The 21684-nt window shown below is 46.3% G+C and overlaps 1 protein-coding gene across 1 annotated transcript in view; it reads right to left on the bottom strand.

Annotated features, from left to right (window-relative positions):
- Nucleotides 1-1282: 1282 nt before the first annotated feature.
- The window catches only part of LOC147663283 (transmembrane protein 128-like), a 163983-nt gene continuing 143581 nt past the window's right edge, over nucleotides 1283-21684 (bottom strand). The window contains exon 5 of the mRNA XM_086950563.1: nucleotides 1283-2871. The gene's annotated coding sequence lies outside the window, so the exon portion shown is untranslated. The remainder of the gene's footprint in view (nucleotides 2872-21684) is intronic.

Here is a 21684-nt window from a genome sequence, read left to right as displayed (position 1 = left end):
GACTTTGAACCTGTGACCTACAGATTCAGTCATGCTTATAGGATAGTCTGGCATTGTCAGGAGGGCCAGTGTGTGAGCCGATATTTGTTATTTATAGACTGCCACACACAAACGTGAACAGAGGTATGGTGTGTTGGTTCATGCAGTCACCCTTACCTTGCAAAACACGTATACAGCGTTACATCACAATTTTCAAACTGCCTCTATTTGTTGAATGTAACCGCTTTTTAGGTCTCGTCTGTGACAATTCATGCATGCTCACTTGCAAGAGATATTGTATACAGTAAGGTGCTTACGCCCCGCTCATTGCCTACCTTTTACCGGCTTCATCGTCACTCCTATTTGCTACCATTCTAGTTGGCCAGCGCATGCCAACTTCATTTCCTCTTCTTTCGGCTGCAGCATGGCCAAAGTACTGAGTGCTTCAGCTTGATCGCTGTCCTTCTGCTGACCGCACTGTGTTTGAGTTATTTTTATTTTTTCTTCTTCTCCTGTCGTCCTTGTTTGTGCTGCTTTTTTAAATTCCACCTCCTGTTCTTTATGTTACTTCCCACTCCTCCTTCGTTGTCCTTATTGCTTCTTCCCGCTCCACCCTCCTGTTGTCCATGTTACCCACAGGCCTTCAGAAAACAAAGTGTCAGTGCACTTTATTGTTGTCCTGTTGCCCTTTACCTCTCACCCTCGCTCTTGTTATCAGTGTTGCCCATTACATATTGTCTGTGTTAAGCACCCCCACCCGCCATAAGAAAAGAAGGTCTATGAAGCAGTCTGTACTGCCTGAGTCTTACAGCTTTTAAAAAAATAACTTTTAGACATACTGGACAGCAGCGGTGCTGTTTTACAACATGAGTAAAAGCCATTGACAAAGTAATAGCCCTTACTTAGGTGAGACATATTGGGTTTGCGAATGCTTGTTAATGAAAGGCGTATTGGAGGAACAAATATAAAACTGAGAAGATACAAGAACATATTCCAGATCCTCGACTACCAGTGAATACTGGTGAAAACAATGCAATAAACCTATTTACAGACGTACGAAGGCGGTGGGAATGTTCTTCCTTGAAGTACTGGAGACTTTCTTAGATCTGTATATTTCCCAGCTGTCGAGCGAGTCAAAGGAATTCGGGATTTGATATTTTGAACCAGTGTTCTCTCTCAAAGTGAATACATTTCTCAACGAATATGAACATACTACTACCTTTATAGAACAGACAGTATCTCACCTTCACTGTTGCACCTCTAAAATTAAGTTTATAGTAAAGCAAATCATAACATCTGACAATCATTCCACTAACCAGTTCTCTTTTTATTTTATCAACAGGCATGTTTGACTAAATACAATGCATATCAATTTGAGAATGATTTAGGGAGTATTCTAAATTACAATAATTATTATAGGCACAGTTGGTTTAAACCAAAGGTTTTCAACAAATCAATTTCTGCTTAATGTACACCTAGCAAAGGTAAAAAAAAACGTTCAACATGATTTTGTACATTAATGAATACAGATATATAAATATAGATAGTATTCAACATTTACAGTAGATGCAAGAATAAACATAGTTAGGTTCAATAATTTGACTATTACAGAAAATCTAAGTGTGTTAAAATATTTCTGTTCACAAAAGCCCATCCTTTTCCCCCTGGTTGGACTGGCAGGATGACCCAGAGAACACTTCCCAGACCTTGGGCTTCAAAGGGAACTAACAAACGTTAGATACTTGGGGATAAGAGTAGCTGGGAAGCCCAAACAGCAACATAAGTATATTGTGAGAAGGGTGATTGAAGCGCTGCGTTCATCAATATGCTTTTGGACCTCATTGCCCCTGTTCATGATGGGAAAGGTGGCCATTGCAAAGATGATCTTTGTGCCTAGGTGCCTGTATGCAGTCCAAAATTCACTGAGCCTGCTACCTCAAGAGACGTCTCAGACGTTCAAAAGCCTACTAATCGCACTGGTGTTGGCGGGATGGAGAAGTCGAGTGGTTTTGGATATACTTAAGGGAGATTAGGAGGACAGGGCTGGGATTCCAAACATACAGTGGGGGCGTGGCTTTCCTTCATCTGGCTTGGAGTTGTCCCACTGTACTGACATATTGGTGGGCGTTTGTGCTTCACCTCCAGAGGGTGACTGGGGGTGTCCCTGAACTTACACTGTGGCACTGTATGTTTGGAATCCTCAAAAGTCGAAATAAGGGAAGATGCACCTCAAATTTCTATACCTAGCGCTGATGTTAGCAAAAAGGCCATGGGCCAGCTGCGAACGAGGGTCCTGGGAGACACACTCTAAGCAAGGGACATGATGGAATGGGTAGTAGCGGAAGAGATTCACAAAAGGATGTTAGGTAGGGAAGATAAGGTAGTGGAGAACCTGGAAACATGGGAAGAATTACTCACTGCCTTCAGTGAACAGAACGGAGAGAAAGAAAACATATCATCACCTACGCAACAGGGGGTTGGGAGTGATTAAAAGTGCCCTCATGATGAGAAGAAGCACCACATACGGGCATACTCAGAGGAAAACTCACGAATAATTGAAGGAATATGTATGGTATAAGGTTAATAAACTGCTAAATGGGATGTGCACATCACTCTTTGGGCGGGGAAAACCCCTACTAGGCCAGTCTGTATTACAATGGTATATTGGCAGGAAGGGAGGGGGCTTCTTTAACACAGTCATGCTTGTTATAGCTAAAGGTTTGCATTAATCTTTGTGGAAGGTACATGTTCCATGAAACCCAATAAAGAAATACGTTAAAAAGTATATATTTTTCTGTTCCTAAAAGGCATTTCTCTCATTTACTACTACTATAAATATTTGAGCTCTTCGTGATGAACTGGAGCGATCCATGTAGAAATCATTTCTGAAGTCTGTAATAACAAGAGGAAATCAAAAAACTAATATTAGACATTAAGACTTTTTAAAACAAATTATTTTTGATAATGGAGTGTATATAGTTCAGTTTCTCTACTTTAAAAATTAATATCTAAATTATAATCTTTCTTTGGGGAATAGAATTATGACATGAACAATCATGGCAATATTCAACGTGCATTTTCCCTCTTTGTTACAATTCTCAACACTCAGAACAGAGCAAACATTGCTATAAAATCTTTCCCACCGTAGCTAAAGCACACTTTGATACTACATTTACTTTATATACTTACCTTTCACGTACTAATGTAAAGATCACTATCATTTAGTCTTAACAAAAGGTAAAACAAGTACCAGGCAAAACTGTAGGGTGTCTACAGTTATAAGTGCCACACAGGGGATTAGAATTTGCCCCCAAGGACTGCATTTGGGGGAGTTGAGGGTAATATGAAGCAAATGAATTTAGCCCCTACAGATCTGTATCCTTTTGTAAATTTGCAAACTGTTGCATTTTATACACTACATTTATATGCACTCAAAACATACACCGAGTTGACACTGGGGTAAAAGCCTCATGCACTGTGGGAAAGTGCAAGAAACTCTGCCTGAAAGGGTTTATGTAGTAAGGTAAGGTTTTGAATACAGAAAGGAAATCCAGAGAAATAATTCAAATCTAACTATCTGCTAAACCCATACCTGTAGATTTTCCGCTCTGTCTAGATTCCACATGCAGTGTGGACAGAAAACAAAGGCAAAGCAAGAATCACAAATATGCAATTACGAGCAGGTACACATTTCTGGCGTCAAACCACAGTATCACTTGGGTAATATTTCAGATACTGGAAGTCGGTAATTAGATTCAAAGAGGTGTTGATAGTAAAAAGAAAGTATTACAAAAAAACACATTATAAATGGGCATTGATGATACCATGAACCCAAGAGTCTTACTCAACAATAGGACTTAGCATGCTAATTTGGAAAACAACCATACATTTCTTATTGGAAAAAGTTCTTTTTTTTAATAGAATTCCATAGCAGCAAAATAAGTAATACATAACAGAACACATATATCAAGACATCCATCATTGTGCATTTTAAGCCCCAATCCTAACCAATGCCCTCGACATCAAATTAACATGACATACAAACTATAACATACATATTAAACTTAATTACCCCTCCCTATTCTCCCTCACCACCCCCAAATCCTTAACCCTAATTTCCTTTTTCTACATCCTTTAACAGCATATAAACTGTATTCCATAGTGTACATATTGAGAAACTTGGCTTCTCAAATGGCGGTTGCCTCTTGCTGTAGCCAGGGTGAGGCAATTGCCCAACGAGCAACCGCCGTGGCCATAAAAATGAGATAACGGTGTTTATATAGTATCTGCCCCTGGCGGAGATCCTCCCCAATACCAAGCAACATCATAGATTGAGAGATTTTAACAGAATCCCCGGTTATTTCTAACAAAAACCTCTTTATAGATTCTATCAGAGGGTCCAATACCGCACACGCAAAAAACACGTGCATAATGTCTGCACTATCCTTCCATCATGCTAACCACCCACTTCATCATTTTAAGAGGAGTATGATATAAATTGAATAACATTTTATAATGTTGACTTTTAAGTTTAGCTGCACAGAAAATCCTCCCTGCCAAATCAATGGATTTTTCCAATGAGATTTCGGGGTTCCCTATCCAAGTTCTCCATCTCATATTATATTTTTTTCTAGATCATCCGTTCTACCCTCTAACAATGTTTTATAAATTACCCCGATATTTCTCTGCGGTCTAATAGATTCTACAATTTTAAACTTCATAATGCAGATAATGTAAGTATTTAAAAAATTGAGTTGTGGGTAGATGGAATTTATCCGCCAACTCCGCAAATAGGTATAATCACCCATCATCACGATATAAGTCGCCAAGTCGGGTAATCCCCTTCCTTCTCCAGCCTAAAGCCACCTGATCCCAGAAGATCGGGGGCAGCACTCCCGTAGCATTAGTGGGGGTATACATGGAAAGTACTGGAATCTCAAAGCTTTCCGTACAGTCTTCCAGACTTTAAATACAGCATTTAATACCTTAAAGTGCGTTCTTTTAAGATAACTGCTGTCCACTATTTTGAATAGGCATTGCTTGACCTCTGACCCTAGAATTATCTGATAAATTGAGGGGGTTTCGGCCAGATTACTAATCTCTTCTCCGGTAAGTAAAATACGTGCATTAACCAAAATACAGGAATATTAATACAAAGCAAAGTCGGGTATAGACCATCCTCTTTCTCGAGGAAGAGTCATATATCCGGCAGCCCTACAAGGTTTCCCCGGAGCCCACATAAACCTAGTACAGAGAGATTGTTAATATTGAATTTGTTTATAGGATACCTCCAGGGGCACTGCCCTTAAAAAATACATAACTTGCGGTAAGACATTCATTTTCAGGACGTTAGCTCTGCCCACAAATGAAAGATGGAGATTCTCCCACCTTTCAAGTGAGCGTTTTACTCCCCAAATAATATCGCCCTAATTAACCTTAACGATCTCTTTAACAGAGGTAAGGATCTTAATACCCAGATATGGATTTCTTAAGCATATGTGTGAAATTGGTGACTTACAAAAAAATAAGAAATCAGTACAAGTCCAGAGGTTTGCAAGGAACAACAAAAGAGAGGAAGTATGTGAAATTGAACCACTGGAAATAAGACAGCTAAGAAAAAAACTTGTGATTGAAAGGAAGTAAAAAGGGAGTCAGACAAGAAGGCTGTCGGGTTTGTTTAATCATAAACACAACCAAGCAGACATCTAGGCCAGCGGGACCACTCCCACACTAAGACTGACAGCACGGACAAACAGGTTGGAGAGAATGAAGCATATTTATATAGTAAGATTATGTTTGGGTGATATACATTGAAAATTGCACAGCTAGTGAGATGAAAATTATTTTACTTGCATGTCAGATATAACAAGCAAAAGCTATATTCATTCCATCGAAGAAGGAGCAATTTGCACACCAAGCAATGACCTCAGATAGTAATATTACCAAATCACTGCTTGGAAATAGGAGTTTTGTATAACAAGAGAAACACCGATGACGATTATTTGATAACATTATCTCTAAACTGATGAAGTGGTCGTTACACAGAAAATGCATCTATTGGAAAAATATAACCTGAATAAAGAGTGAAATTAAGTAAGTAAGGGTTCCAACTTAATGTAAGTGGCTGGGGTGGGCCAATATATTTAAAAAAATAGCATTGCAATTACAGCTGATAGAAAAGTCAGCTGTGTCTGCTGCGCGCCTGACTGCAGAGTTGGGCATTAATCAGTATTAAGTGCCGATTATACAGTGTTTCCAGAGTGAACTGATGAGTGGGATGGGGGAGGGGGGCGGCGGAGGGAGCTGGGGGGTTTCGGTGTTGGCCTACTGTGGGCACAGTGTGCGTGTGTCAGCAGCTTGAGCGTGTGATTGTACAAGGTGGTACAGTTTGCAATAGAAGAAACACCAGTAGTGTTGGACTCTGTCTACATAATCAAATAGCCATTTAACCCATTTAAATTAAAGCAGGTCTGAATTGGTTAATATATTTAATAAATGCCAGTTTGCTCTAAATTGCTCCACTTGAAAGATTTACCATTTTTTACAATGAGATGGAACATTATTTTTTGGGAGCGGGGGGAGGGGGGGGGGCGGGGGGGTTGGGGTGGGGGGAGAATTTTATATAGCGCAATCTTGACCAGAAGGTATTGGGTATCAGAGCGCTTTACATGAGCACCAGTTGTGTTACACAATGACTAATTCATTGTTAGGCAAGGGGAGATTAAGTGATTTTCCCAGAATCACAGGATGTTGAGAGTCATTGCCGAGGCTCGGGCCCGGTTCCCAGATTTGAACTCGACCGCCCTAGCCGTTTGGCCACAACCTCTCCCCAAATCATTATGCCAGTATGGTACAAGACTGTAGAAGACAAAATTATATTTTCCCAGACATTATAAAACCATCAATTGATTATTTATGTAGACTTCCATCTCGGATCATATGATACTGCGACCTACCTCCTTTCAAGTAGCATTTTACCTACCTTAAAAGAAAGGCACAATGATATTCGCAATACACTGAAAGCCAAAGCCTCAGATGCAGCTTCTTATCTGAAATTTCATTGGCATTCATCATTTAAATATCAGAAGAAATAAGTGAAATGGGTATCTATTTGAGAGAAACGTAAATGTGGGCATTTCATTAAGTTGATGAACATACACAATGAACTGGGTGGTGTTGACATATTGACAGATGTGACTAAAAGACATTCGGAGATTATTTTTTTATTTATTAATCAAATTCTAAACTGGTTTGTGCAAACCGTGGGTGTACATACATTGAAAATAGTTTCTGCAGATCCACAGGGCTATTCATATTTATAGATGTAGCGGACACAGAGTTGGACTGAGCCTATGTTGTTCAATGCTGCTATGTTCTTGAGAACAACTCTCTAAGTTCGTGAAGATCTGGTAGGGGGAAAGACTTATTTCAGGTTGCTACAACCATTGTCGTAATTTGACAGTGATCGGGTTAGCGTTAAGCTTTGCTACATGTATTTCCCCTTAACTTGACTATGGTGTTCAGGAGCCATTTTGAACACACTGGCGGCCATTTTATATGAATGCGTCGTAGCTGTGTATACGTGCCAGATAATTCACCTTCCGTATATGATTACACAAGATAGCTGCTGAGATACATCCTGATAATGGTACTTGGTCACTTTCGGGGTGGTTTTGGACGTTACTTAGTACTTGGGGTTGGAAGTAGCTGACAATTTTATGTGTAATAATTGGGATATTATTCTTCCTATGTCTCTGCATCCAATGTGGCCCTATGTTACGTTCCATGTGTCTTTCTGCTTGTATCCTGTCCAAACGAACTATTGTAAAAAATGAACAAATGATTCATAGAGAAGTAGCGAAAATTATGTCCATTGATATTGAAGATGAATACTCTGATTATGTCCACTATGAGGTAGCTTCAGCTGAACGCTAAAAGGGTCGTCTGTCGTAATTTGACAGTGATCGGGTTAGCGTTAAGCTTTGCTACACGTATTTCCCCTTAACTTGACTATGGTGTTCAGGAGCCATTTTGAACACACTGGCGGCCATTTTATATGAATGCGTCGCCTCGTGGTCAGCATACCCATTGTCCTTTCTCTGTACCACTGACCACTTGAATTTGCCCAGCAACCGGCTATTTTTAGTATTGGTCAAGCACGCGCATGCGCAGTTAAACCCTTTGTACTAGTGGACAGTCATCACTTAGGAATGACCCTCCAAACTGACCAGTGGTGTTGTAACTCCTCCCATGAGTTGGCTGTGTTCCAAAAATGACCATATATGTACCTAAAATTGAGCAAATGTGTTCCGCCTACTCTTTTATTGCTGTAAACTGTATAAAAGATGTCTCGCACCAATGTTCGGTGTGATACTTCTTGCATTACCGAAGGGTGCTGTAGGAATGTACCACCACCCCATGGGGTCTTAATAAACTTGTCTTTTGCATTTTTCAGTTTCCGTGCCAAAGTCTGTTATATGGTGTAGCGGGTTTGAAGGAATATGTAGGCCTGGAGAACCCAATACCACACCATAAGATCACTCTGTCATCACTGACAGCATACACAACCCTTCTCCCACTAGTACCAGTAGTAAGCATTTAAGGATTGTCAGCTGGCCTCCCTTCAGCCCAATCACCTGGGACCACAGTAAGGAATGTGGATAATCCACGGAATGTCGATGTATTATGCAGTAGAGAGTTTGGAAAAATGAGCATATTAATATGCCAACGTTGGCAATCTCCATTAATCACTTGGCACATGCAATTTTCATCTCATGACCTCCGATATAGATATCCATTTGGACTATCTTTATATTTATTCTTACTGATCTAGGAATGTTATAACCAAGTCAACACATAACTCTGTCTGTGTCATTACACTGTTGTTAACAGGCCTAAAATCTACATGGTTCCATCACCATTATGCACAAGTGCCACCTCGTAATAGTCTTTTCCCAACCCATTTCCTACAACTTAGACTAAATTTCCCTGTGCAGTGGTATGCATGGTACAAGTCTTGCAGCAGTCATTTTTTAATGCAAAAGCTGATTTGTGGAGGCACTTGAACATACCTTTCAGAATACCATAACTCTACTCCACCTTGTTTCTTGTCCGCCTGCCAGCAGTGTTGCCCCTGTGCTCCTTTGCAGAGCTCACATTCAGATAAAGTGTAAGGATCCAGTAAGGAATCCCAAAGGCACTGTCTCTTATGAGTGGTACATGGTACAGATGTTGTGCTAAAACTTCCGCCAATGTATTCTTGAAGCCACCCCTCCCCATGCTCGCCATTGTGTACTGAATGGTGAATGGCACTGTACCTAATCATGTAGGTAACATATGTGCTGCCCAAATACCTATGCCAGTTATGATGTAACTTAAATCACAAAGGATCAGCACATTAAATGTGTGTTGTCCCTTTCTGCTCTTGTCTGTGTGTTGTGTGGCTGATGGTGGGCATTTCACACTGTGTGAAATCTACTGCTACAGTCAGATTGAGCAGTGCTTCCTGCACACCTTGTGAAGCATTTGGACAGGCAGGGAAGCAGGTGTAGCTTTAATGTGAACCAGTGATATCGCACTCTCTGGGACACCACCTGCCACTGTCACAACAGCTTGATATGTTCATGAGGCAATCAGATGCAGTCAAGTAGTCACACGTGGCAGTACATCTGCTGTCTTTGTGTCATTTTGAGTGTTGGATGTGGCTCCTGAGTGAGATCTAGCAACACGTTCTACATAAATCTATACCTTGTAAGGATGTCCTCTGTACACTGCTATATTCAAGAGACTCTTTGCCTATAAAAGCTCTTCCCTTCTCTTCTATGCTCATTTTATGCAGCTCACAAGCACCAACAACTTTAAATTAGGTAGAAATCACTAATTTAGGACATTTCAAATACATTCTGCCCCCGCCCCCTTCTATAGTTTGCTCTTTTTTGGCACCTGGATAGGGATGGTGCAAATTTTTGCACTGTTTTCAATATTTTTTGCATTATTCGCACATTTGGTATTCTTTTTTTAAAATATCAATAGCAATGTGACTGCTACTGTGTTTACATTTTCCTTAACGAGCTTGCAACACAAACAGTCACTAGTATTGAGCGTCAATTTTTGTGTATTGCCTTTCTGCATTGTACATTTGCTTTCCAGACCGACTGAAAATGTGCTATCCCTGTGTGCATGAGGTCCAACAGGGCAACCTCAAATAATTCTGATCATTATCTCAACTCAGTGAACTGTTTTACATAGACATTCTGGTAACCACTGGAGGGGTCGTAGAAAGAACGTAAGTGTAAAAATAGATTTCCTGTAGGCACTAACACAAACAACACTCCAGTATTAATTAATTTAAGGAGTTTTGTAAAGCTCTGACATCTAAACCTGTCTTTCTAAGGCTATGCAGTAGTGAGCATTGTCCTAAGGTACATGTGGCTCGAGGCTGAGTCAGTTGCACTGCTTTTTTAAGCAAGGCTTGCCCCACATCTGAGTTCAACACAATACACAAGTCCATACAGAGCTGCATTTTGCACTTAAGAGAAAGGTTACCAAAAAGGCAGCCATTTATACTTGAGCCCTAGATGAGTGTGACTCTTGGTCTTAAGGATAGTTGTTTACTTCCTAAGAAGGAACAGGTTTGCATACACTATATGATCCATCTTGCTATAGTTCTCAGAGAGATCAAATATTATATTACAGTTGGTGACCAAGAGCTGTTTAGGCTTTTCAGTTGCAAGTATAAACTAGCATCCTTCACACATCTAAAATGTGAAGAAAGGTTCCCTGCCGCACTCTTTTGTGGATTACTGAATAAGTTATGCAACTGATTTAATTGGATAACATGTGAAGAGGACTTGACCTTTGGAGTGTAGGAAGAAAGACTCCTCATTATGAAACTGAACGAAAAGATCTTGGATAGCAAGTGCTTACAAACAGCTTATTCTTCTTAACAAGCAGCCCCCAGTAACTCACTCACTGTGGTTGTCAGCAGTACCTAAAGCCACAATGGCAATGGCTGATGATCTGGACAGGGGTAGCTCTTTTAGTACAACTGGTCAGACGCACCTAAAAATTTATTCGAAATGACTGATTAGCAGCGCCTAGAAGTTCATTCTGAATGGATGGTCAAGCCTGGCATGAATGTTCTTTCAGTAGAGCTGATCAGTCTCACCCGAACGTTCATTCTTCATTACTGGTCAGCAGTGCCTGGAAGCCTACTGCTCGGCAACACGCTTGGAAGCGGTCAGCACGGCCCCGGAGCTTCTACAGCTCTTGACAGCACCGGCTTTGTGCCGTGGCCCGCGCCTGGGGGTTGTGGCTGGGAATGATAGAGATCTTTGGCCCCACCTGACCTGGCATTCTGCTGCAGCTAAATGAATACAGCGCGGGGGCACAGCGAGATAGTGATGGACCGAACAGTTCCATAAAAAAACCACACAGGAACAATTAGGACATGTGACAAGAAAAGAACCTGCTGCCGCCAGCCGCCTTAATTGAGGCGAACAGCACCGGGCACAGCAGAGACAGCCCGGCCGCCTGCCCCTGTGCTGCCTGGCTGGAGGGACAGGGGTAGATAATGAGCACTAGGAGGCTTGCTGCGAGAGCAAAGGGCGGGGGGCTGGCATGTGTGCACGCTGAAATGCGGGGCTGGCGAAAGGGGTGAAGGATCTAGTGGCTGTCGGGGTGCGTGGGGCAGGGGCAAAGGGTTGTCAGTAAGGGGTAAGAGCGTGGGGCTGTGAGTGGCCAAGAGTACCTTGGTTGATGTAACAGACAAACAGCATCGCGTGGGGGTATAATGACTCCATATATATGCGGGTGGCATTTGCTCTCTGCAGGATCACTCAGAATAGTGTGTGAAGTCAGAGGGTCGTGGGGCAGCATGTGCCACTGCCCTTAACACACGAGCAGGGAGAGAACCGCGGGCGCACACGGTCCCGGAGTGAACAGATAGGTAGCAGGGGTCCTGTGGGCGCGCTGAGGTGAGGCGGCGAGCATGGGGTATCTGCATGGGCACAATGGCTCTGGGTATTTTTGCCAGGAGAGCTATGCGGCGGGGTGTGTGTTGTGTGGCGGGGAGATAGAGGGTGGGAGCGTCATCAGGGTCCGTGGAGGGAAAGAGGGAAAGCGGCCTGAGGAGGAGGGAGAGGTGAGGGTAGGGAAGAGTGGGCAAAAGAGGGCTGTGTCATACTGGGAGATACGGCCGAGAGGAGCAGCAAAATATCACTGTTGCAGCCCGGGGGGCAAAATCAAGAAGTCAGGCATCCTTGCCCATGACATGGGCGGGGTCTGTGACACAGCCGGAAGAGGCTGGTGTGGCTCGTTCATGCGGGGCTCCCATGAGTGAGGGAGAGCCCCGCGGTAGCAGTGGAAGTTCTGAGAAGTCCCGTGTCCCAGGAGGGGGCCCAGGTGAAGTGGAGTGGCGGGGCGTGTTTCTGCAGGGCTCTCGTATGCTGTGGGAGCCCCTGCACGGTGTTGCCTTGGAACCCCGAGCAGGCCACCAAGAAGAGTCTCTGCACAGCAGCCTGGTGAGTGGGGCTGCATGCTGGCACTAGCGAGTGCACATCCTGAGCGGTCCCGCCGTTGCGGGCCACTCCATCGGGGGCAACGTTAATTTTAATTATACAACTTTGTGGCCATTTGGTGCGGGGTGAATGGAAAGTGAAAGTCCTGAGGACGGAAGGGAGACAGGAGATGTGCATGGCACATGACTGAACGTGCGTGTTCACGCGCGCGTTCACAGTTCCAGTCCGTCCTGCGCGTGCCCATCTCTTGTCTCCCTTTAGAGGCAAGTCAGCGACAATAGGTCTCGCTGGCGACAGGCTTTGTCGCCAGGTACGAGACCTAAAAAGGTGATATGGATTAAGAAGGATGCTATCAGAGTAATACCCCTAATGCTCCCTCTGTTGAATAATTTGAATGTTATTCAAATTAGTCTGCAAAGGAGGTACATTCAAATCCCAGTTTGAAATACTTCCTTGCTGACAATAGTGCATTACCCAAACAATGATACAATTTGACTGCTCTGTACTTCTTTTCACCTCTTGACAGACATGTAGAATTGTATGAGAAGAACTGAGAATCAACAACATAAGTTTCATTAGTTGCATGATCTACATATTATTGAAAACAATGGAAGTTTGGATCACCCCTTCAGTACAGACATGAAATACTATGACATTGCCCAAAGGAGATGCCTGCCAAAATCTGCCTACTTGTGTGAGATCCAATGACATCACCAAGGAATGTCAGTCTGCTTTGGATGTTCGGGTTGATCCTCTAGAGAAAATCTCCTTCAGGGGGATCTCCTCCATGTTCAGCAGGAAAAACTGAATGCTTAAGACATTCATCTTAATGGTCCTCCGCTTTCAGATGCTGCTCTCCTGCGGTCACCTAGTTACACAAGTTACTACTTGTGTAATAATATATCTGTAAGAGACATTAGTTAGTGATATATTCCTTACCTTAGAATATCCCCAGGTGCCAGACTGGATCCGGAGATTTTTTAGGCAGCTGTACCCCTGCGCATCAGTAGGTGACGTTGTGCGGCTCCGCGTCCGTCGCTGGCGTCGTAAGCGCCGGGATGATGTCACAGAGAGTACTTAGACAAAATTACACCAGAAAGTCACTGAGAACAGAACGGCCCAAGAAGCCGTCTCTCCGGACTGGACTGTCAAGGCAGTAATGCTTGGTAAACGTGTGCAGCGAGGCCCACGAAGCTGCCTGACAAATGTCCTGCAAGGGAACGCTGCGTCCCTAGGCAGTAGTGGCTGCTGTTGCCCTGGTAGAATGGGCACGCAGCCCCACAGTAGGCTACTTCTTAGCCAACGAGTAACATGCTTTAATGCAAAGAATGACCCACCGAGAGATGGTGCGTTTGTGCACGGTCCAACTTTTTTTGGAGTCCACATAGCCAACAAAGAGCAGGTCATCCACCCGGAACCGTTGTGTACGCTTCAGATAGAATGAAAGCGCACTTTTTGGGTCCAGGTGGTGGAGCCTCTCCTCCTCTTTTGAGGGATGCGGAGGTGGAAAGAAGGTGGGCAAAGTGATGGTCTACCCGATGTGGAAGGGCGTGACAACCTTTGGCAAGAAAGAAGGACGGGTCCTTAAAACCACCTTGTCCAGATGAACAGAAAGAAAGGAGGTTTAGAAGAAAGAGGTTGGAGCTCACTCATTCTTCTGGCAGAGGTGATAGAAACCAGGAAAGCCGTCTTGAGAGTGAGAAGACGTAAAGCACAGTTATGAAGGGGCTCAAAGGGAGCGCACATTAGATAGGTCAAGACAAGATTCAAGTCCCATTGAGGCATTATGAAAGGCACAGGAGGAAACGGGTGCGTAATGCCTTTGAGGAAGCGATTAACAACTGGGGACTTAAAAAGAGAAGGCTGATCTGAAAGGCGGAGATGGCTGAAAGATAACCCTTTGATAGTGCCCAGAGAAGAGCCCTGCTGGGCCAAAGAGAGATGGAACAGAAGGACCTCAGCAAGAGGGGCAGAAAGAGGATCCACAGCCTTTGCTGTGCACCATGCCACAAATTTGTTCCACATACAGGCATATACCGTTTTAGTGGAGGTACGCCTGGCTGCCAGAATGGCATCACAGACTTCAGGAGGAAGGTCGAAAGGTCTCAACTGTCGCTGCTAAATCTCCACGAATGGAGGTGGAGGCTGGACAGGTTTGGGTGGAGGACCGTGCCTGCTGCTGCAACAGAAGATCCTCCCAGGGAGGCAGTCGGATCGGAGGATCGATCACCATGTTAAGTAGCTCGGGATACCAGTATCTTTGTGCCCAATCCGGAGCCACAAGAATGACTTCTACCTGGTCGTGCCAAATCTTTTTCAGCACTCTGGGCAGAAGTGGTATAGGCGGAAAGGCGTACAACAGACCGCAACTTCAATCTCCACTCTCTTCGGTGGTGAATAGATCTAACCAAGGCTCTCCCCACTGCTGAAAGAGACCTTGTGCTATGTCCGAGTTCAGATGCCATTCGCGATACATCAAGCACCGGCGGCTGAGTTCATCCGCCCTGGCGTTCAGAGAACCTGCCAGGTATTGAACCACCAAGGTAAGGCCTTGATGTTTCAGCTATGTCCAGACGTGCAGAGCCTCCTGACATAGGGTCCAGGACCCCACCCCGCCCTGTTTGTTGCCATACCACATGGCGGTGGTGTTGTCCGGGAACACCTGCACTACACTTCCCCGGACAGAGGGAAGGAATGCCTTCAGTGCAAGTTGGATCGCCCAAAGCTCCAAAAGGTTGATATGGAGCCTGGACTCCACTGGAGACAAGAGGCCTCTGATCTCCGCCTCTCCCAAGTGGCCTCCTCATCCCAGGAGGGACGCATCCGTCACCACTGTGTGCTCCGGTTGGGGAAGGGAGAGGGATCTGCCATTAACCGAATCGCGATTCGTAAGCAACCACTGCAATTGTTTTGCAGTGCCCTCAGAGATCTGGACATGATCGGACAGGTTGCCCTGATGTTGTGCCCACTGGAACGTCAAGTCAAACTGCAGAGCCTGCATATGCCATCTGGCATGTTGCGCTAGCAGGATGCAGGAGGCCATCAGGCCCAGTAGCGGAGGGTTATCCTGACTGAAACCCCGGATAGAGGCTGAAAGATCGGAATCATAGCCTGAATATCCCGGACTCACTGCTCGGGAGGATAAACCAGAAACCGCGTCGAATCCAGAACTGCTCTGATGAAGGGGAGCTTCTGAGAAGGACTCAGGTGCGACTTGGGCACATTGATAGAGAACCCCAGCAAATGTAGGAGGTCGGCCGTAGTCTGAAGGTGGGTGTCAACTGCTTGGGGCGAGCCCGCCTTCAACAACCAGTCATCGAGGTAGGGGAAGACTGACACCCCTGACTGGCACAGGTGAACACCTGAGGGGCACTGGTAAGGCCGAAGGGGAGCACGGCAAACTGAAAATGCTCTTGGCCTACTGTGGACTGCCGGTAACGTCGGTGGGCTGGCAGGACACGGATGTGAAAATACGTGTCCTACAAGTCCAACGCTACCATCCAGTCTCGAGGGCAGCGAAGACCTGAGCCAGAGTGAACATCTTGAACTTCTCCTTCTGGAGGAAGCGATTGACGTTCCTGAGGTCCAAGATGGGGTGCAAGCCCCCTTTATCCTTCTTGGGGACCAGAAAGTAGTGGGCATAACAACCACGTCCTACTTCCGGTCCAGGAGCGCGCTCAATGGCCCCCTTGGCCAAGAGGGCCATGAATTCCTGTTTGGAGAAGTGCGAAGTGACCCCCAACATGCGGTGGAATGAGGTGGTGGCTGGGGGGAAAGACTCGAAGGGGATGGAGTAACCCCTCCGGACGAGTTGCAACACCCACCTGTCGGAAGTGACAGAATGCCAGTGTGGAAGGTGATGTTGAATCCTGCTGCCCACTGTCATGGGGTGCACCCCAAAGCTCGGACTAGGAAGGCTTTGAGGCGGATGCTGCGGGAGCGGGGGTGGACTGACTATTCCGCCATGGTGGTCTCCACGCCCACAGCCACGCTGATGTTGATTCTGCGCAGGCTTCTGACTGAATGTGGCAGGGGCCACGAAAGGAACGAAAGGTAGACGTGGCCGGGCGTGTGGTGGAGAGACGCAAGGACTTGGCCGTAGCCCGAGAGTACTTGAAATGCTCCAGCTGCCTTGTCGCCAAACAGGCGAGTACCATCAAAAGGCATGTCCATGAGAGAACTCTGGACATCCCCCGAAAACCCAGTGGACCGCAGCCAGGCATGGCGACGTAGGGCCACTGTTGTGGGGATCGCTCTCCCTAAGGAATCCACGGTGTCCAAGCCACACTGAATGGCAAACTTTGCTGCATCCTTTCCCCCTGCCACTGCCTGGGGAAGTACAGCCCAAACCTCTTCTGGACATTGGGGCAGTGTCTGCGCCACTGTGTCCACACAGCGTGAGAGTAGCGGCTATAAAGGCATGTGGTGCTGCCTGACCGCAGCCCCAAGCTGACAGAGGAAAACCGCCTCTTGCCAAACTGCTCCAGCTTTTTTGATTCCTTATTCGGCGGGGCAGTAGGGAATGCACTCTGAGAAGTGGAGGCTACAATGACCAAGCTCTCCGGAGTGTGATGATTTGTCAGAAAGGCCGGGCAACGACGCCTGGCCACGTTCGTATATACAGTAACGCCCGTGGCTGGCCTAGACCAGGTGCCTATCAAAACATCTGTCAAAGCATCATTAAACAGGAGCAGAGGTTCCATAGAACTTGCCGCCGGCCGAAGAACCTCAGTAAGGAGGTTGGTCATGTGAGTGACAGTAGGCTGATCAAGGTCAAGGGCCTCAGCTGCTCTACGGAGCACCATGCTATATGTGGCGCCCTCCTCCATGATGGCAGGAGGAGACATAAATCGAGGCTCAGAGGAGAGGTCAAAGTCGCCTGCATCTTCCGAGTCTTCCACCCACTCATTTTCAGACTCGCACTGCCATGCAAGAGGGTCTTCTGACCCCTCCCAGTCATCCCCCTCACCCACAGACCGTGGTACAGGCGGGAGCGGCGGTGGAGGCACAGGGGAAAACAAGTGCTCCAACGGCGTGCCCGTTGCCGATCCGGCTCCATGTCCCAATTAGGGTCCCAAGAAGGAGCAAAATTGCCCGGGAATTCAGGCAAGGGCAGTTGTGGAACAAACGGAACCCAAGGCGGTGCCAGGAAAAGAGCCGCAGGGGGAACCGGGGCCGGAGCCACCGGCGGAGGAACCTGAGGCGCCGGGGCCGGAGCTGCCAGTGGAGGACTTTGCGCCACCGCGGCCGGAGCCGACGACGGGGCCGGAGGCATGCAAGGGCCCTTAAAAGGGATCACGGGACCCGAAGGCACGCCGGTGGCAGCCCTAGGCCTGAACAGGTGGTCCATGGCGGCAAGAAATTCTTGAGTCAAATACTCAAAAGAAGAAGAGACAAAAGTCTCAAAAAAGTTAGTAAAAAAGTGACTAGGGTACGTGCTTTAACCGGATCTGCACTTGCTGGCGTGGAAAAAGAAAGAACTGACATCAGCGCGTATGAGTGGCGCCTAAGTAGTCTCTGTGATGTCATCTCAGCGCTTTTGATGCCAGTGACAGACACAGAGCCGCACTATGCCACCTACCGACCCGCAGGGGTACTGCTGACAAAAAACTTTCTGATATAGTCTGACGCCTGGGGATATTTTAAGGTTAGGAATCTATTACTAACATGTCTCTTTCAGATAGGCCTTATTTGGTGACTCTTTGAGGGACTGTGAGTTCATAGCCTTATCTGTAAATGTATTTGTGACTCTTGCTATGTCCTCCAGTGGTGGGTGAATAATGGCATTGGGGTGAGAGTGGCGCACATTAGGCATGTTGACTGTACTATTTCCGGACTACCATGCAGAGGGCAGCTGTATTGTTGTCCTGCCTACCATGCAGAAAAGTGTGGCTCACTGATTAGAGGAGGCAGACCTGGAAGCAGAGGTCAGCCCGGGACCAGGGTTCAATTCCCGGCTCAGCGGGGTCTTGAGTCCTAAAATGTCCATGGACTCGACAATTCTCGCTCCGGTGCCTACTCGATTCACGGGTTCACACTCTGCGACTCTGGGCAATAGCTTGCTTAATCTCCACAACGGCCCCTCGCGGCGGGATGCCTGGCTTTCACCTTGCGGATACCCTGCCGGGGTTATCTCACAGGGGAATACCAGGACGGGTTCCCTAAGCAAGCACTTAGAAACCGGTTGGTGATGTGCGCTAGATAAATTCCTGACCATTTACATTTACATGCAGAGGGCAGCTGTATTGTTGTCCTGCCAAGTTCAAATAGGTATGGGTTTGCACCCAAGGGCTGAGGGCCTCAGAAAAAGAGGATAGTAGGCTGATCCCTTTCATAAACCTTTGGTTTAACATTCAAGAATGCATCCAGAAGACCTGGCCCACAGCAGGGTGAAAAAGAGTGCTTGTTAGATACATCCTTGACCTGAGTTTAGGAAAGACTCTACCCTTGGGTGCCAATCCCAGATATGGCACATGAACCAGCACTGACTCGTTGCAGCTTCCAGACATAAAAGGAAGGTCTCTCCTGGTCCTCAACTAGTGTTAAAAGCAAAATGCCACGACCTGGAAGCAGGCTTGAAGGCGTGTGCAGGTTTCAAACCTCAAGGACTGGCACTGTGGGGACCCAATGAGGACCGCAAGTGTGATGGTATTGGCATTCAAGACAGTCTGATCTCTTCTTCAGTGATACTCCTCTAAGAGCACTGAAAAACAACTGGTTGGAACAAATTTTAATGGAGAGCAGCTTTATATTTGCAGCAAAGTTTGCACATGAAAAAGAACATTAGAGAGCTGGGGTGGCTTCATACTGTTAGAAATGGGATTTCTAATTGGCTTGGGCATGCGCCTAAGCCAGGCAGAAACCACCACTCTAGTCAGGGCAAGGGAGTTACACACTGAAGATAAGCCCTGCTCACCCCTTGGTAGCTTGGCAGAGCAGTCAGGCTTATCTCATAGGCAATGTGTAATGCGTTTGCGCAACACACTCACACAGCAGCGACACACTGGGTACACCACAAAAGAAACTCCACACAAGGTTATATAACAAGTAGCCTTTGTATAATTCATAAAAACACATTAGAACGTAATGACATAAATACACTGTGCCACCAGATTATATACACCACAGGGCCCATCGGGCCACTCTCAAACATTTAGCGTCACCAGTAAATACTGTCAGGATTGCACTTAGCATAGGCAAAAGTATCAGCAACAGTGCACCAAAGTAAACACTTGCAGTACACATATCATGAGCACCTCCTAGGCATGAACCGTACTTGCTCATATGGTGCATACATTGCCACAACCATTAAAGGTAAGGGCCCACCCGATACAAGTTTGTGGACCTGGGTAAAGTTCAATATAGAAGAATAAAGGTCTTCAAACCAATCAATCTTAATTGCAAAATTAATTTACAGATTCTTAGTTTAGAGCTAAAGTGAATTCATGCTCCTCATGAAAAACAATACTACAACATAGGAGTTCCTTACAATGAAAAAAGTGGATGTGCAGCAAATGAACTTTGTATGAAACGAAATGAATTTATTTTCATTGATAGAGCTTTTTCATTGGATGTTTGTAAAGATTGCTCCAAAGGGGAACGTGCAAAAGAAGGAGTGCTTGAAAGTGGGTGAGTGGGGAAATATTCCCAGAGTGAAGAAAATAGAAATATATAAAGGTTCAATGTGGGATTGATCAAATGTATCAATATTAGTGTCCTGACCCAACACTATTTTACATGGTCAATTTACATACATTTTTACAATCACAGATTGTAATCATCTGTGGCAAATAACAGGTAAGGGCTGGGTGGGTCCAGGTACATGGGTATATGTTGGTTGACGTTTTGACTAGACTTGTGGCCAATAGGATGGTTAAACCTTTGCCTGCAAGTCTTCCTCAGGACGGGATTGGAGGGGATTAGGAGGCAACCAACACGTGGTTTTAGTACCTAGTCCGCACGTAAGCAATTGCGGGAGAGTATAGCCGTACCATTGGCATTAATTCAAATCCATCGGCTGCCCCAGGGTCAGTCCGGTTGGCAACATAATTGCACAGGTTCTGATCACAGCCGGTGCGTTCACGCGGTTACATTGCCACAACAGCATAAGCACATTATGCATTTGCATCAGAATCACCAGTGCACCAGTGCACCCTAGTAGTGTGCACATATTTGTAATCCCCACTGCCAATGTACTAACACATCATCTAATCACATGAGGTCCCACCTAGACATAGGGCAATGGTACTAAACCTCACACTTAGGGCCCCCAAGCACTGTACATAACATGCTGGTCCAGGGCTCACCCAAAGACATGTGTCACTCAACAGGGCAGCTGCACGTGCTCTGACGGCGTAGCTGCGGACAACGCTCTTAAGCTCCCCCGATGCGGAGCAAACCAAAAGAGACCAGCGGCTCAGAGCAATCAGGCCCAACGTCCGGCAACCCTCCCTCACACTTCGTGGGAAGCTTCTATCGGGTCCCACTGACCTGGTGACTGCGGCCCAGGACCTTCTTTCTAGGCTATTCTGGTCTCCTCGCTGTGACCGGATATCACTGGTGACCCACCTCTCCCTCTACCAGGTGGCGTGAGGCGGGAAGTCACAGAATGGAGCCTGTGAGGCTCCGGTTCTTCTCCTTTGGAGCTCGTGGGTCAAAGAGCCGGTGAAGCGCCGGCTCTACCTTGCTGCAGAGCCCCGCCCACAACCAAGCTTTACTCTGCCTGGCTTCTAGCCTCTCCTGCACCTTCCTTTCTCGCAGGCTGCCGTCTCCCACAGGTTTCTAAGCAGCGTCTGGCTTCTCTGCGGCACTCAGTTCCTGGCGAACGGCTGCACTTCATGATTTCTCCTCGGTCGGGTGGGGGCCCAGCCCAGAACTCTCCGGCAAGTTTACCGCTCTCTTTGCGAATTCAAGAGGTGCGATGCCCCCAGGATTGGGCAAACAAAGATAGAATTTCCCTCAAGCAAAGGGGGAGGCACCTCCAATGAATCCAGCGCTCCCGTAGTGCTAAATCTGCTGAGTACTGCAGGGGAACGGATCAAGTGCTCGCCACGGCCTGAGCCACAAAGTCACAAGGGGCAAAGCTAGGCCCAGGCAGGCCAGCTCACAGGGCCCTCCAGCAGAGGTTGGGGGGGGGGGTTTGGAGGGGGGAGTGCTTCATGGCGGTTCCTCCTGGCACCCAGCAGTT

This window comes from Lissotriton vulgaris, unplaced genomic scaffold, assembly GCF_964263255.1.
Source record: "Lissotriton vulgaris unplaced genomic scaffold, aLisVul1.2 SCAFFOLD_586, whole genome shotgun sequence".
NCBI lineage: Eukaryota > Metazoa > Chordata > Amphibia > Caudata > Salamandridae > Lissotriton > Lissotriton vulgaris.
The sequence above is the reverse complement of the archived record's forward strand: the minus strand, read 5'-3'. Positions and strand labels throughout refer to the sequence as shown.